We start from the raw sequence: 14,518 nt of genomic DNA on the forward strand, positions 1-14,518 counted from the left end.
AAATGAAGCTGGTCAGCCAAAGGACAGTTCCAAGGCACTTCCGAAGGCTTCCTTTGGCAGGGCACCGAGCAGACGTCGGGAATCAATGGGCCCTCCACTCCAGTGGTCATAGCTCCTTCGCAGGACTACTAAAGATCACAAGCAATATAGGGCTTCTCCAGGACAGCAGCAGAAGTTGGTTGCCAGGCCTTCTTCAGTCAAGTCTGAGGTTTGTTCGCAAGTCTCACAGCTGGACAGGATACTTGGCTCCTTCAGGTTTCTACAGGATCTCTGAAGAATGGATGCAGGGGTCCTTCTCTTATCCTAAAAGCCAGGCAACAGCTACTGCCCTGACTGCCAATGGCAGGACTAGCCCACAGACACACCCCAGCAGTGGTCCAATCAGTACCACCGGCAGGAGCATTCATGCACACCACTCAGACACACTGAAACGAGTTTGTGGATTGGAGTCAGACAGACCCAGCCCACATGCTTCCAGCAAACACACAAAGTGTGGGGGTTCCATAAAGATGGAAGGAAAGGTGCAGTAAAGAGAAGTCTTCACACACAGAACACTTACCTTCATCTCTCTCGTCATGTCAAGAATAGACTACGCCAACAGCTTCTACCTGGGAATGCCAGATTACCTGTTGAGAACGCTACAACAGACACAGAACGCAGCAGCAAGACTATTCCTTACACTCACCAGAAGAGGACACATCCCACTGGCACTAAGAACGCTGCATTGGCTGCTAATCAAAAAACAAATCTTCTTCCAAACACTCTGCATAACACACAGAGCGATCCATTGCCAAGGAACGGAATTCATACAAGTAAAATCCCCCATCCACTATCCAGTCCAAACACTAAGATCCAACAACCACATTCACCTTGAACCGAAATAATACTCAAAACAAAAATGAGGAGGATCAGCGTTCTCCTGCATAGCAACGAAGCTCTGAAACACGCTACCAAAGGAAATACGAATAACAGGGAATCACTTCAGGAAGCTGTTAAAAACATGGCTCTTTAACTATCCAAACTGAAGAACACATCAGACTAACACATTCCATCCACCGCAAAACAAGAGAAATCCACGAGAATGGGTTGTGCATTGCTGCAGGCAACATTTCTGTGGGTGGGCAATGTACCGAGCTTGGGTGCATTTGAGGGTGGACAGTGCACTGGATCCGGATGTTTTAGAGGGTGTCCAATGTGTTGAAATTGGATATGGTTGAGGATGATGAATGTGTGGGTCCTGGACATAATTCAAGGGTAGCCAGTGTGTAGTTCAGGGGTGGCCAATGGTACTGCACGTTGCCCCTGAGCTATCCTTCTGAGACAAAAACTCCAAGGAGATACCAAATGTGGAATTAGAACTCAGGTACTCTGCATCCCCAGTCCAGTCAATTGCCACCTGTGCCACTGGCCCCTCTAAGGGAACAAGTTACAGAACCCTAACGCAAAAAAGCACACGTATAAAAGTGCCGCATTTGAAAAAACACTGCTATCCCAACCCAAAACCAATAAAGTACCATGCAAATAAAACAAATATACCGTGAGGCACTTGCCTAAAAGAATATTGCATTTTCATAGATTGCCCAAAAGCAGTGCCTTAAAAAAAGGCTCCCTTTCAATCAGTAGAACATGGGAAGGGAATGCAACGTGATGTGATGTAGTGCTAAATGGTCTTGTATAGGGCAGCTTATGCCATTTTGCAGTCTCTTGGCATATTAAGTCACAGAAGTAAAAGCGTGACCAGGTCTCTGTAGCCTTTACTTTATAAGCCATGGGACAAGCACAGTAAATGGCAACAGTACCTTAAAGCCACTTTAACTTTGCATTATTTTTATGTAGCACTGTATCTGCCTTCCTCTCAGAAGGATGAATGGCTCATTGTGAGCACACATTAGTAGTGGCTGCTGATCGCACACAAATAGAGGATGCAAGAAATCAACCTCCCCCTCCCCTGCCCCCTCTACCAGACACTCTATCCTTGAAGTGGCTATTACAGACCTCTGGGAGAGTGAAGGGTTAAAGGTCATCCAGGTTGGGATTATGATGCGTGATGGCAGACTCCACACACATACCTCAGCTACCTTGCCTGAATCCATGGAAAATGATGTTAGATTCTGGTTCATTTTTTTTAAAATTTATTTAAAGTGCATATTGGTTAATTAAAACCTTATACACTAACAAAATTAATTGCATCAGTAACAAAGAACATACATTAATTTCATATTATCCATACATAAGAGCGGAATATCGCACATCAAATCATGTAAATCATACAAACAGGATATCACATTTAAGAAAAAGAAAATATATCACATTCTTAAAATAGAAGAATATAATTTGCCAATAGTTTAAAAAGAAATTGCTCGCTTCCAAATATAAAAGGCTGCCCCAATAAAAACCTTTATTTCACCGTCATAAATTACTGACCAAAATTGATTATATTCAATCATTTGGAGGTCACCAACTAAATTTGAGTACCCTTTATAATACCATTCCTTTAATTTAATACACATAGTTAGAATGTGTCTTACTGTCTCCACCTCTAATTTACAGTGCCTGCACAATCTTTCAGCACGGGGTATATTTGCCCAAGCCCCAATAGTTTCATTACATGGGAGAGTATTCATACGTAACTGTAAAATAAATCTCCTCAGAGTCCTATTTCCCGTATTTAACAAATATTGTTTTCGGAGTGGCTGGTTTAAGACCTTGAAGAGCATACATTGTATATCGGGGGATATTATATTAATAGGACTGATTTTCACACAAATCCCAAATACATGCTTTTTCTTTGAGATTTTTCAAGATACGTACAATATTGTCCTTCCCCGTGAGCTCATTAAAACCTAAAATTTCAAGAAAGGCTAGTACTGTATTTTGTAAACTAACCATGTAGGAATTCTTAAACCTGCCTTCGCTCTTATTTCTTCCTATGAGACCAAGTAGGCTTTCTTTCCCCCCTTTCCCCAATATTATTTTAAAATAAAGTTTACAACATCCTATTTTCCACCACGTGGAGAGGGAAATTATCCCCAACTAGCATATTATTGCTTGTATAGGCACAGCTTTGGGCAACCCAAGAACTGGTCTCCAAAGCTTCCCTTCGAGTTGGTCTAATTTACCCAGATATTTACTTTCCACTGTTTCTATAGCGAACATGATTCCGGGAATAATACAACACTTATATATTTCTAAAAAACCTTCAATGGACTGGCCACCCTTACTGGCCATGTATTTCCTTATCACATTCAATTTCTTTAAAATTTTTAAATTAACTGGCTCTTGGAAAAAATTAATACATGGTTTACTCAGGATGGGCATCCCCAAATAGGGATAGGCATCAACAACTTCTAATTTGATATTATTAATATGCCATCTGGAAATAAGCCTTTTCTTTTCCTGTTTAGTAACTCCAAATGCCATAATTTTTGTTTTATTTATATTAATATTGAGGTTGTTGGCCTCCGAGTAAACAGATAAACCATTCAACATTCTTTGCAGTCCTATCGGAGTTTTATCCATAACGATAGTATCATCTGCATACATAAGTCCACATATAGGTTTCCCAGCCACAATAGGTGGGAAGATGTTTAAGGTCTTAAAACTCTCCCACATATCTAATACATATAAATTATACAGTATAGGAGAGGTAACACAACCCTGCTTAAGACCGGTGTTAGTTCTAATCTCAGATGACAACATCTTTCCTTTACCCAAGCAGATGGTCACCGTAGTATCCCTATACATTTCCTCCAAAAAATGAAGGATTTTTGGGCAAATCTTTTCACTCTCAATTTCTCCCACAAAAGTCCCCTATTAACACAGTCAAAAGCTTTCGAGTAATCTATAAAACATACATATAATTTTTCCCCCTTGTCCTTTGAGTTGGCTATGATGTAGTTCAGCATGGTCAAGTTATCCAGGGTGCTATATCCCTTTCGAAATCCCGTTTGTTGAATAGAGAGTAAACTATTTTCCTCTATCCAATTATTCAAGATGTTTACTAACAAGGAGCAAAAGATCTTGCAGCTACTATCCGCCATTGCTAAAAGTCTGTAATTATCCGGCAGTTTTCGGTCCCCTTTTTTAAAAATAGGGACGACAATAGCTTTCCTCCAACTTTCCGGTATAATACCTGTTCCCCATATACTCGTGAATAGTTGGAGAAAGATACCTGCCGATTTCTTAGGGTTTTGTTTTATAGGAATGTTAGCCAACCCATCCGGCCCTGGGGCACGAGAGGAATTCATTTTTGAGATCACTTTAAGAATATCAATAATATCAAAGGGGATATTGGCCATGCCCCATGGATTTAGGCTAGTATTAGCTGATATGTGATTAGTCTTGAAAAAGAGATTAGCAATGTATTGTTTCCAAACCTCCTGACCAACATCATTAATTTCCCTGTTATCTTCATCCATTAAAAATTGGCGATATAGATACCAACATTTTTTTGAGTCATGAGTTTTACATAACTTATATATGCATCTCCAATTTGCGTTGTTGGTATTGTATTTATAATCCTTTATCCAATTTTTATAATGTGTCTTTATATTACTTATTCTTTTACTTCTCTCTTTATCATCTAAGTCACATATCTGCTTAAGTTCCCGAATATCGCGTTTCATCTCTTTTTTCCTATCATAGATTGCTTGATCGAACTTATGTGTGTGATTTTTCCCCTTTGTAATTTTCAGAATGATATTACTGTTTGTACGACGTATCATACCCAACAGATTGGTAATAGAGTTAAGTCCATTACAAGCTATGTCGTGACCATCAATGACTAAACGATCAAACAGACCATTAAAGGAGGCTAGGTTTCTATCAGACCAAGTAATCCTATTTCCACTGGCTGAAAATTGCATATTCATCTCCTCGCCCCCTCCCCATCTTTGGGGTCTTGGGTCACAGTTAAATTTACCCCGGAGAGGTACATGATCACTCAGCAGGATATCTACATGTTCGAACGAGATGTTTGTGCGTCTTTGGTTTTTATTAACGAACATGTAGTCAAGCCTATAAGAAACCTTTCCATTAGACCAGGTGTTCCTATCCCCTGTACCTATATTTGTTTCCATGTATGTAAGCCCCCAGTCAAACATCAAGTTCATCCATCGACAGCCTAGTAGGGTCTGCTGATTTTTCCCCCCAACCCCTAGACAATCCTGTAATTCTATAGAAGCAAATATAGCAGTTTCCTCCCACAATTCTTTACACCTATTCATATCTTTTGCGACTATATTACAATGGGCATTAAAATCTCCCACTATACAAATATCAGAATCAGGAGATTCCAGAGTCCAACTATCAAGGGTTAGGTTGAGATACTCCCCAATCTCTGGAAAGTTGACCCCATCAGGTTGAGAATAGATATTTATGAGTAGAAGTTTCCTTGTATGGCTTCCTCTATTTATAGATGCACACATGACATTCCAGAGACTCCCATGTTTCTCATATGGTTTACAATTAAAATGATTTTTTATCCCTATACAGAGCCCTCCATATGGGCGACCCTTCTCACCCTTATCGGCAGGTTTTTGCCATATATTATATCCATCCAATAAGATTTCCCCAGTAATCCAAGTTTCTTGGAGGGTAAAAATGCCACTCTCCAAGAGTAGTTTTATACCATCCTTGTGTAAAAGGGAGTTAAAACCCCTACAGTTCCAAGAGAGAAGGGTATATTCATTAGTGTATACCTCATCTCAATTTGAGCATGGGGTATTTCCTTCCAAAATGTTTGTGTCCTTTAAATAACTTCCAGATTCAAAACCTGTTTGAGGATACCCCTCCAAACCCCTATTTGCTGCACTGATGTTTTTATATGGGGGAGAGTTACATATCACAATTTCATATTAATTCCCCCATATTCCATTGGAGTTTTCACGTATAAGGTCAACAAACACAGCAGATCTAAATCGGGCAATGACCCAGTTTTCCCAACTGCCAATTTCTGGTAGTATAATAGATTCAATGTCCCCTGTATCAATATTTTGTAACTGCGGTATAGATGACAATTTATTCAATAGGCATGCCCGGTTTAGAAAGGGGTTTTCATCTGTGGCATCCCTTTCTATAATCTTTATGGTTTTTCCCACTGGAAACAGAGGTTCTTCATTCATTCCAACTAAGTTAGCCATGCCAATTTTATAATTACTGTGCATGACCAGACGCTCCATCTCCCTAATATATGTTTCCTGCTCTGTTTTTGTAAGAGTCATATCATTACTATTCCGAGGTATTGTAACATATTTAAAATTGTTCCCATAAGTGCCCTATCCTTGGGTCCGAATTCCTCCAGCTCCTGCTTATTTCCTTTTAACCAGTCCTGTAAACCCCCGTTTTTTGTTTTCGTTTTTTTACCTAAGTCCAATTTCTGCTGATGTTCAATAATTTCAAAGTGATTCCCCACCTCTACACATTCAGAGTCTGGAGAAGCTGTATCTGCTAAGGCCATCGTGTTCTTTTTAATCTTTTTTGTGGTTATGACTTTAGCCATCGCCACCCTTTTCCGAGTGGGCCTTCTATTTTTCTTTTTACGCCTAGTGCATCTCTTCAAACCTTGAGATACTGTTACTACAACAACACTCTCATTCAGGGTTATTTCTTCTGATGTGTTATCCCTAGGATTGGGCAACTCCTGTGGGGGTAGAGTAGACAGGGCTTGTTCTTTCTTACTTTCATTTTCAGCCGCTAAGATCAATTTGCTCAAATCTCCAAGATCATCACTTATTTCCATTGGATACTCCCCCCCCAATATTCTTTTACCCCAATCTCAAGGGATCTAGTATTATCTATATTCTGTTGTACCATTACCTTAATATCCCTTTGTTCTTTAAGCAACTTAGTACAGATGGTCATTAAAACATCCATCATAGTGGTGAGTGCATCAAATTTTTCTCCAACCTCAAGGGGGTTTTCATTAATCCCACTCATATCTCTATTAAGAGAATTATTAAATGAGTTCTCTGTAGGATTCCATGACACCTCTTCCTCATTACCGATATCTTCTTCTTGTGCAAATTTAGTCATATCTGGAGTGTCAGATAGATTAGATCCAATAATATTATTCATTTCAATATCCTCCACTGCAGAAATGTTATGGTCCTTATATATTCCCATTGATTGGCGCCTCAGATTATGCACTAGTGTCAATAAAGAATTATTATCAATCATTGAACTGTTAGAGGGGAGAAGGAGGGGTTGTTCAGTGTCAGGTACCAATACTTTTTCTTTAATAGTTAAAAAACTAAGTATTTTGGGTTGACCAGGTATATCTTTAATCTCACCAACGAGCTCTTTCTTCTCTCCCTTCCTATTATTTTTTCCTTTCCCCCCTTTCCTAGTTACCATTGTTATATTAGTTGTTGGTGTACTTTGTTTGCCTTTTTTTGACCTAAGATTATGAGTACATGGGCTTGGGGCCATGATAATAGAGGGTACAGAATGTCTATACGACACCAACTTCTAGCCTACCAAACAGTAGGTCAATTTAGAGTTTCACTGGTCTATAAAACCAAACGTCAATTCCAGAGGTAAAATAGTGCTCACAATACACACCTTTCAATATAAATAGAAATGTATAACATAATCTCAATAGATTAAAACCAATAAGAGATCAGTAAAACAAGGTGCCTCAAGCAATATTACCATAAAACAAAATCAAAATATAAAAAATATTTGTTAAAAGGGAGCAATTTGAGACTCGTATTATATAACGAGATCACTACTTAGATGGAGTTTAAAACAAGGGTAGCTATCTACCACAACTGCCAAGCAGATATAACACCAATCTCACATCAGTAAGGAGATACAGATGCAATATTCCACAAGACCACCTTGTATGAGGGTGCCCGGCAGTGTAAGGAGCAAGCTTTAAACCGACTCTCCCCCACCAGTTGGTTATCTTACAGTATGTTTACGAATTTGGTTACATGCACCAAGTCTAAGCCGCCTGGGTGAGAAGAATACTATTACTAACTATCTCAACCTTTATACTTGCGTCCACAGCGCGCCAAACAGCCGCAGAACAGTCGGCGCCCTTTACACCTATCGGGCTTAACGCCGCAAGGGTGGCTGTCTCGTAGTTAAAAGGCGATCAGGGAGTCACGTGATCGTGACGTGCGTGTCCCCAGCCCCGCCTCCTCCAGGAAGCAACAGGCTCTTAGGCACCAGCAAGAGCGTTTACCGGCTCGCAGTGCTGCAGAAGTAAGCAGGAACCGCTGTTATGGTAAGAGCATATGATTGTGTGCAGCAAAAGTTCGCCGCTCGGGCGGCTGTCTCGTAGTTAAAAGGCGATCAGGGAGTCACGTGATCGTGACGTGCGTGTCCCCAGCCTCGCCTCCTCCAGGAAGCAACGGGCTCCTAGGCACCAGCAAGAGCGTTTACCGGCTCGCAGTGCTGGCAGAAGTAAGCAGGAACCGCTGTTATGGTAAGAGCATATGATTGTGTGCAGCAAAAGTTCTGGTTCATTCTTTTGATTAATTTGCAGTTAACATTTTGGTGGGTTTGGAAAAAATCCTTCGGACTGCAACGAATAGTCCATTTCAGCAAAAAAGTCACAGGCGCAGACCTCCACCTAGTAGCCATCACTGGAAGTTCAACTCCAGATCACAGCCAAACATGGGTATGCAAATTAGCTGAAAAGCTTTGCTTTTTACAGCAGATGAGGACATAGTCAGTGTCCTATGGGGCAGTACTATATTATGCAGCCTACATTTTACAAGCAATTTCGATTGAACCCATTTATTTGACACCAGGACTGTGTAATGCACAGCAGGGGAGCCTCTGAGATACCAGGAAGCACCTCAAAGTTGTATCTCACAGGATGCTCTAACCTTAAGGAGCAGCTTCAGCAAAACAAATCAGAAGGCAGCTGCTGCTGGGTCAGTTGGGAGTCGAAATGGCGACCTCTCGGAATCGAGAGAAAGCAGACCAGAAGCTTAACCAGCATCCCATCCACCTCAGGACAGACATCTATAAACAATGGCTGAGTTCATAGGTCTACTCCCGGAAATACATTCCACACACATTTAATTTGGATGAATATAATTAAACTTGAATTTGCCAGATGGACGGTGTAATTTTTGCACATAAAACAGCAATGTTGCATGGAAATCTATTCACGCGTTCAGATTAAGGGAGGAATTACTTAAATGATAATAAATGAAGGGAGGGTTGCAAACAATTGTTTTATTATATAATAGGGGGGCTACGCTCCCCTGGCACCTTTGACGCCCAACACCCGGAGGAGCTCGCTTGGTCCTTCCACCCCACCCCCGGCGACTGATGCGCATCGTACTTGGCGGCTTGGTCGCTTTTGGGGATACTCCACCAAGGGCTCACTATGTCACAGCCCCCCTTTGGGGAATTGGAAAGTTGGACAGGATACCAGCACAGTTGGAGACATGAGGGGTGGAATGACTGCAGACCGATCTCTTTAGGGCATACAATGACCCTAATTCAAAGTGTTACGGTACCTCCACTTATCAATTACACAAGTTCATCACACACCTTCACAGTTAATGTCAGTTAGTAAACTTCAAACACCTTAGGAATTGTAGATTTGGACAGTATACCATCAAATTTGGATGCATTTGGAATAGAATGACACCAGACTCATATGAAACGTCGTCACTCATACACAAATTCATCAGTGAATTAACTCCAGTGAATGGACATGAAATGCCTTAGGAATTGCAGTTTGGACAGTATTGATTGATTGATTGATATTTTATTTCTATCGCGCTCGTACACAAGTGTTTCAGTGCGCGACAAGGCAAGGGAGGGGACCAGGGGAGAACAAAACAGCGATCTTACTAGGCCCAGTGACATTGAGAACGCGCAAGTGCATGGGAGAGGGGGGAGGGGAAAAGTGCATGGAAAGTGCGATGCAGAGGAGAAACAGATACATAACAATAAATAAATAATAAAGGCAACAAACATGGTAATGCAGCCAGCAATTTGCAAGTGCTAGGTTTAAGGCAGCAGACAGGGTAGGTCTGATAAGTGCAGGAAGAAAAGGGGGGGCTGTATGGGTACAGATACAGACCCCAGTGCAAGGGGTGGCCCGTAGGCAGTGCGGGAGGGTGGCAGGGTGAGCAGGTACCTGGGCCCAAAGGACAGAGGGTGGCCAGGTGCACGGTGCCAAGAGAGAACAGATCAGCAGGGAACTGGCCCTGAGGGAGTTGGAGGTAGAGGAGCGAAGAGCTCGAGAGGGGAGGTATTTGTGGAGGGATAGCTGAAGGTATTTTGGACTCAGGCCCCAGAAAGCCTTGTGGACAATGCAGAGGGTTTTGAATGTAATCCTTGCATCCACTGGGAGCCAGTGGAGAGATTTCAGAGCTGGAGAGATACGATCCGAGGGCTTGAGGCCAAGGATAAGTCTTGCAGTCTTGTTCTGGATTAGTTGCAGAGTGCGGAGAGTAGAGGCAGGTAGATTTAGAAAGAGGCTGTTACAATAGTCCAAGCTACAGAAAACTAGAGCTTGGGATACCATGAGCTTCTGGGGGAAGGAGAGGAAAGGCAGAGTACCTCTGAGGAGGTGCAGTCGGAAATTTGACTTTTTAGAGACCTCAGAGATGTGGGCAGAGAAGGAAAGAGTGGAGTCAAAGATGACCCTGAGGTTCTTAGCCTCGCAGGTGCGGGGTAGGAGGAGGGCCAAGGGAGGCCGGCCAGAGAGTGAGGGGAAAGGATGGTGAAGGTGTGCCAATGAGGAGGATCTCCGTCTTGCTGGCATTCAGACAAAGATCATTGGCGGCACACCAATCTTGAATGGCAGTTAGGCAATCAGAGATGAGAGAGGTAGAGGAGGTGGCAGTGGGCATCCTGAAAATGAGTTGAGTGTCATCAGCGTAGCACTGGAAATTTGAGCAGAAAGTGGCAACGCAGTTGCCAGGTATTGGTTGAAAAGCCAGGGCGAGAGGTTAGACCCCTGGGGAACACCACAGGTAGAGAGGAAGATAGATGAAAGGAAGGACCCAAGTTGGACCTGGGAGGGTCGATCTGAGAGGAAAGAGGACAGCCAGGCCAGAGCCCGATCAGTGACACCCAGGTTTTCACAGAGACGGTTGAGCAGGATGGTATGGTTGACCGAGTCGAAGGCAGAAGAGAGATCGAGGAGGATGAGGACAGAGGGAATGTTAGAGTAAATGTTGGAGAGCAGAAGTATACCATTTAAGTGGGCAAAATGTGGAACAGAATGACACTAGTCCCATTTCTTTAGGATATACAATGACCCCAAATTAAATCGTTAAAATAAAAGCTACACAAAATCGTCACTTATAAACAACTTCATCAGTGAATAAACTGCAAACGCCTTAGGAATTCCAGATTTGGACAGCATACCATTAAAGTGGGCTAAATGTGGAATGGAATGACACCACATCCATGTCTATAGGACATACGATGACCCCACAACTACAAGCGTTACAACAATCATTACATAAAAACGTTACATAAAATCCTCACTTATGATTTTATATTATACGGTGGATTTATCTAATGATTGTTTGGTAATGTTCCACATTTGTATACGAGACATGAGAGGGTAAAACATGGATGGGAAGATCAGGGATTTAGTTCCACCAAAGTGGGCAGATGTGGAAATGAGTGTATTCTACTGGAGTTGTCATGAATTGTGTGATCCTCTGCGAATCACTATAGCAACTCGTGCCACAGTGCCCGTATTTGCCAAAATGGTGAGCACTTTAAAAGAGATTAATTAGTAAATTCTGATACTCGGTGACATTTATTAAAAACAGAAAAAATACATTTTCACGGCGCATCACTCATTTTAATTCGTATTCAAGCAGAAAGCAATCTTGGCGGTGTATGGCACGGTCAACGTCAGTCTCACGTTGCACGCCTTCGTTTCAGTGCTCCCTGTTTCATGGGCTCTGGTTACAATGATAGTTGGACTTTATTCCTAGAAAAATAATTATAATTGAAAAGCTTTTGTTTCACTCACCTCATTTCCAACGAGCACTTCAGTCATGTATCCTGGTCTGCCGCCTGACAGTGAGTGTGTGTGAATCCCTGCAAAAAATACTCCCAGCGGCACCCTCCCCGACTCCTCCCAAACACACTAGTGCCTTGTTTGGTGACCTAGATTCACCACAGTGAGCCGTCTCTGACCGGAAGCCAGGCATCAGGGCTAGCTGATGAGTGCTCGTTTGTTTCAGGGGATCGTGCTAGGGCTTAAGGCACCCCTCAGAGAGGGGCATTGTCACTGAAGTAACTCTTCACCTGCGTTCCCCGTGTTCACATCCATCACCCAACATGCTCAGGAGGTCGGACGAGGACGGGTGACCGTCGCTAATTCATCACAGGAATGCAGATGCGTGGGCTTTTACTTTGAGCAGACCAAGGGGTTTTCCTGCCTCATTCGTTTTAAACGAATTCGCTCAACTTTTACATTAGAGCAATACAAAATAGGGGAAATTTAAGGGAAAAGTTAAGCGTCATTACATTTTCAAAGTGACTATATATTCCAGACAAATGCCCACAGAGTTCTCATGACACGACGAATTGACACCATGTCAGACACCTAAGGACAGTCAGAGCAAGTAGTGGCAAAGCCAATCGGTCTGATTTTGTAAATGTAGAGCCCAATTCTGTCTTGTAGGTGAGGTCAGGCATTACAAAAAATGTCTTACCCTCTACGTATATACAGCCAGACCCTTAGGCACTGATACATGGGGGTAGAGGGGACACTTGACTCTGTACTTTTTTTTGTGGCACTTCCCCATTCCCATTTTTGCCCCCATAGGGCTCAATGGAAATGGGGAAGGCGGTAATTACGGTACCGCAAATTGCGGTACCGTAATTATCTTCAAAGTCCCTTTGCGGGTCCCGTACTTAACGGCTGGTAAAACCAGTCGTTATGGTAGGGACCCGCAAAGGGACCTCGTAATAGGGCGGTAAGGGATTACCGGTACCGGTAATCCCTTACCGGTATCGGTAATCCCTTACCGACTGGGTCGTAATGAGGCCGAGTATGTCAGTGAAGGACATGCACAGTGTATATATATAAGTGGCTGGAGGCAGACATAGGGCCTCATTCCGAGTAGGGCGCAAAGGGATACCGGGCACCGCTAAGGACAACAGTGCCGGTAATCCCTTTGTGCCCTATTCTGAGGTCCCTTAGCGGGTCCCGCTATGGGCGCCTGGTTTTACCAGGCGGCCTTAGCGGGAGCCGCAAAGGGACCAGGGAGCAAATAACGGTACCGCAATTTGCGGTACCGTTATTAGCTCCCTCCCTATTCCCATTGAGCCCTATGTGGGTGCAAATGGGAATGGGGAATGGTTTGGTGAATGGGGATTTACCGGTCCCACCAAGGTCGGACTGGACCGGTAAGTCCCCCTTTCACCAAACCAGAGTCGGAACCGGTATTGGAGGTAGTCATGGCGCTGATAGAGCCATGACTACCTCCAAACTCGGAATGAGGGCCATGGTCCTTTGTTAAAACGTCACAAACTGTGATGTAATATTCACATACGAATAGTTTGTTCTTATCTCATCCCCTGCCCCCTTCCTCTCTCATCTAGGCGGTCAACCGAAAAAAAAAATTTCTACATGTATTATTTCATTCTGCTTGTCTAACATTTTCCCAATCTTACTCACATTTGTATATTTGTTTTTTTTGTGTTGGTTTAGCATTGAGGAAGACCCGTGAGGGTTGAAAGACGTGTGGGCTGATTCACTTATTCCTTAAATTACATTGGACATATATTTACCTAGTCATATTTTCTGTGATTATTAATTGGTGTAACTAGTGAGAGTACTAAGTGAAAAGATGTTTTTATAAAGCTCTTTAAAAAAAAAAGATCGATTTAGGAAGACCGCCCTGTGCCCGAGCAGAGCGGTCTTTCTAAATCGATCTGTCAGCCCCTGCGACGCACCCGAGTGCACGCGTAGGGGCTGACAGGCACAGCGAGACAGAGGACGGACGAGCTGCGGGAGTGTCAGGTGAGTGTGCGTGTAGTGTGTGAGTCATGTGAGTTGTAATGTGTATGTGCGTGTAAGATTTCGGGAAATGAACATGAATGTGTGTTTGTGTGTGTATGCGGTGGGGGGAGTGTAAACCCCAGAATTAAAGGGAAAAAACTGGTCATGACCATTTTCTGCTTTCTCAGGGCCACGCCAAAATAACCGAAATAAATTGGTCTGTTTTATGTGCAAACTTTAAAAAGCGGATAAGCGACATATAACCAGATATCCGGGTGAAACCCTTGCTAGGGAGATTTCTCACACAAGTGCTAAATTCCCTCTACTTTAGAGCCCTCCAGCTCTTTTGCTATATTTTGGGGCATTGAACTTTTCATTTTCAATGTGTTTTACTTTTGTGTTCTTTGGTTATGGAGTTTTAAAACACCTCCCTAGGCATCATCTTTCTCTGTGTGTCACACAGCACCCTCAGTGCAGTGGCACAGGGGTGTCTTTCAGACTCCCCACGGTTTAAATTCCTTCTCTGGGACTGACTACCATCTCCCAGAGCTTGACTTTACTAGTCTCTTT

At 42.8% G+C, this 14,518-nt stretch overlaps 1 protein-coding gene across 1 annotated transcript in view; it reads right to left on the minus strand.

The window, feature by feature from the left end:
- The window catches only part of LOC138527237 (galactoside alpha-(1,2)-fucosyltransferase 2-like), a 284,795-nt gene extending 272,762 nt beyond the window's left edge, over positions 1-12,033 (minus strand). Inside the window, exon 1 of the mRNA XM_069638353.1 lies at positions 11,969-12,033. The gene's annotated coding sequence lies outside the window, so the exon portion shown is untranslated. The remainder of the gene's footprint in view (positions 1-11,968) is intronic.
- Between the last annotated feature and the right edge of the window lie 2,485 nt (positions 12,034-14,518).

Source organism: Ambystoma mexicanum, chromosome 1q (assembly GCF_040938575.1).
Source record: "Ambystoma mexicanum isolate Mex_15411 chromosome 1q, UKY_AmexF1_1, whole genome shotgun sequence".
Lineage (NCBI taxonomy): Eukaryota > Metazoa > Chordata > Amphibia > Caudata > Ambystomatidae > Ambystoma > Ambystoma mexicanum.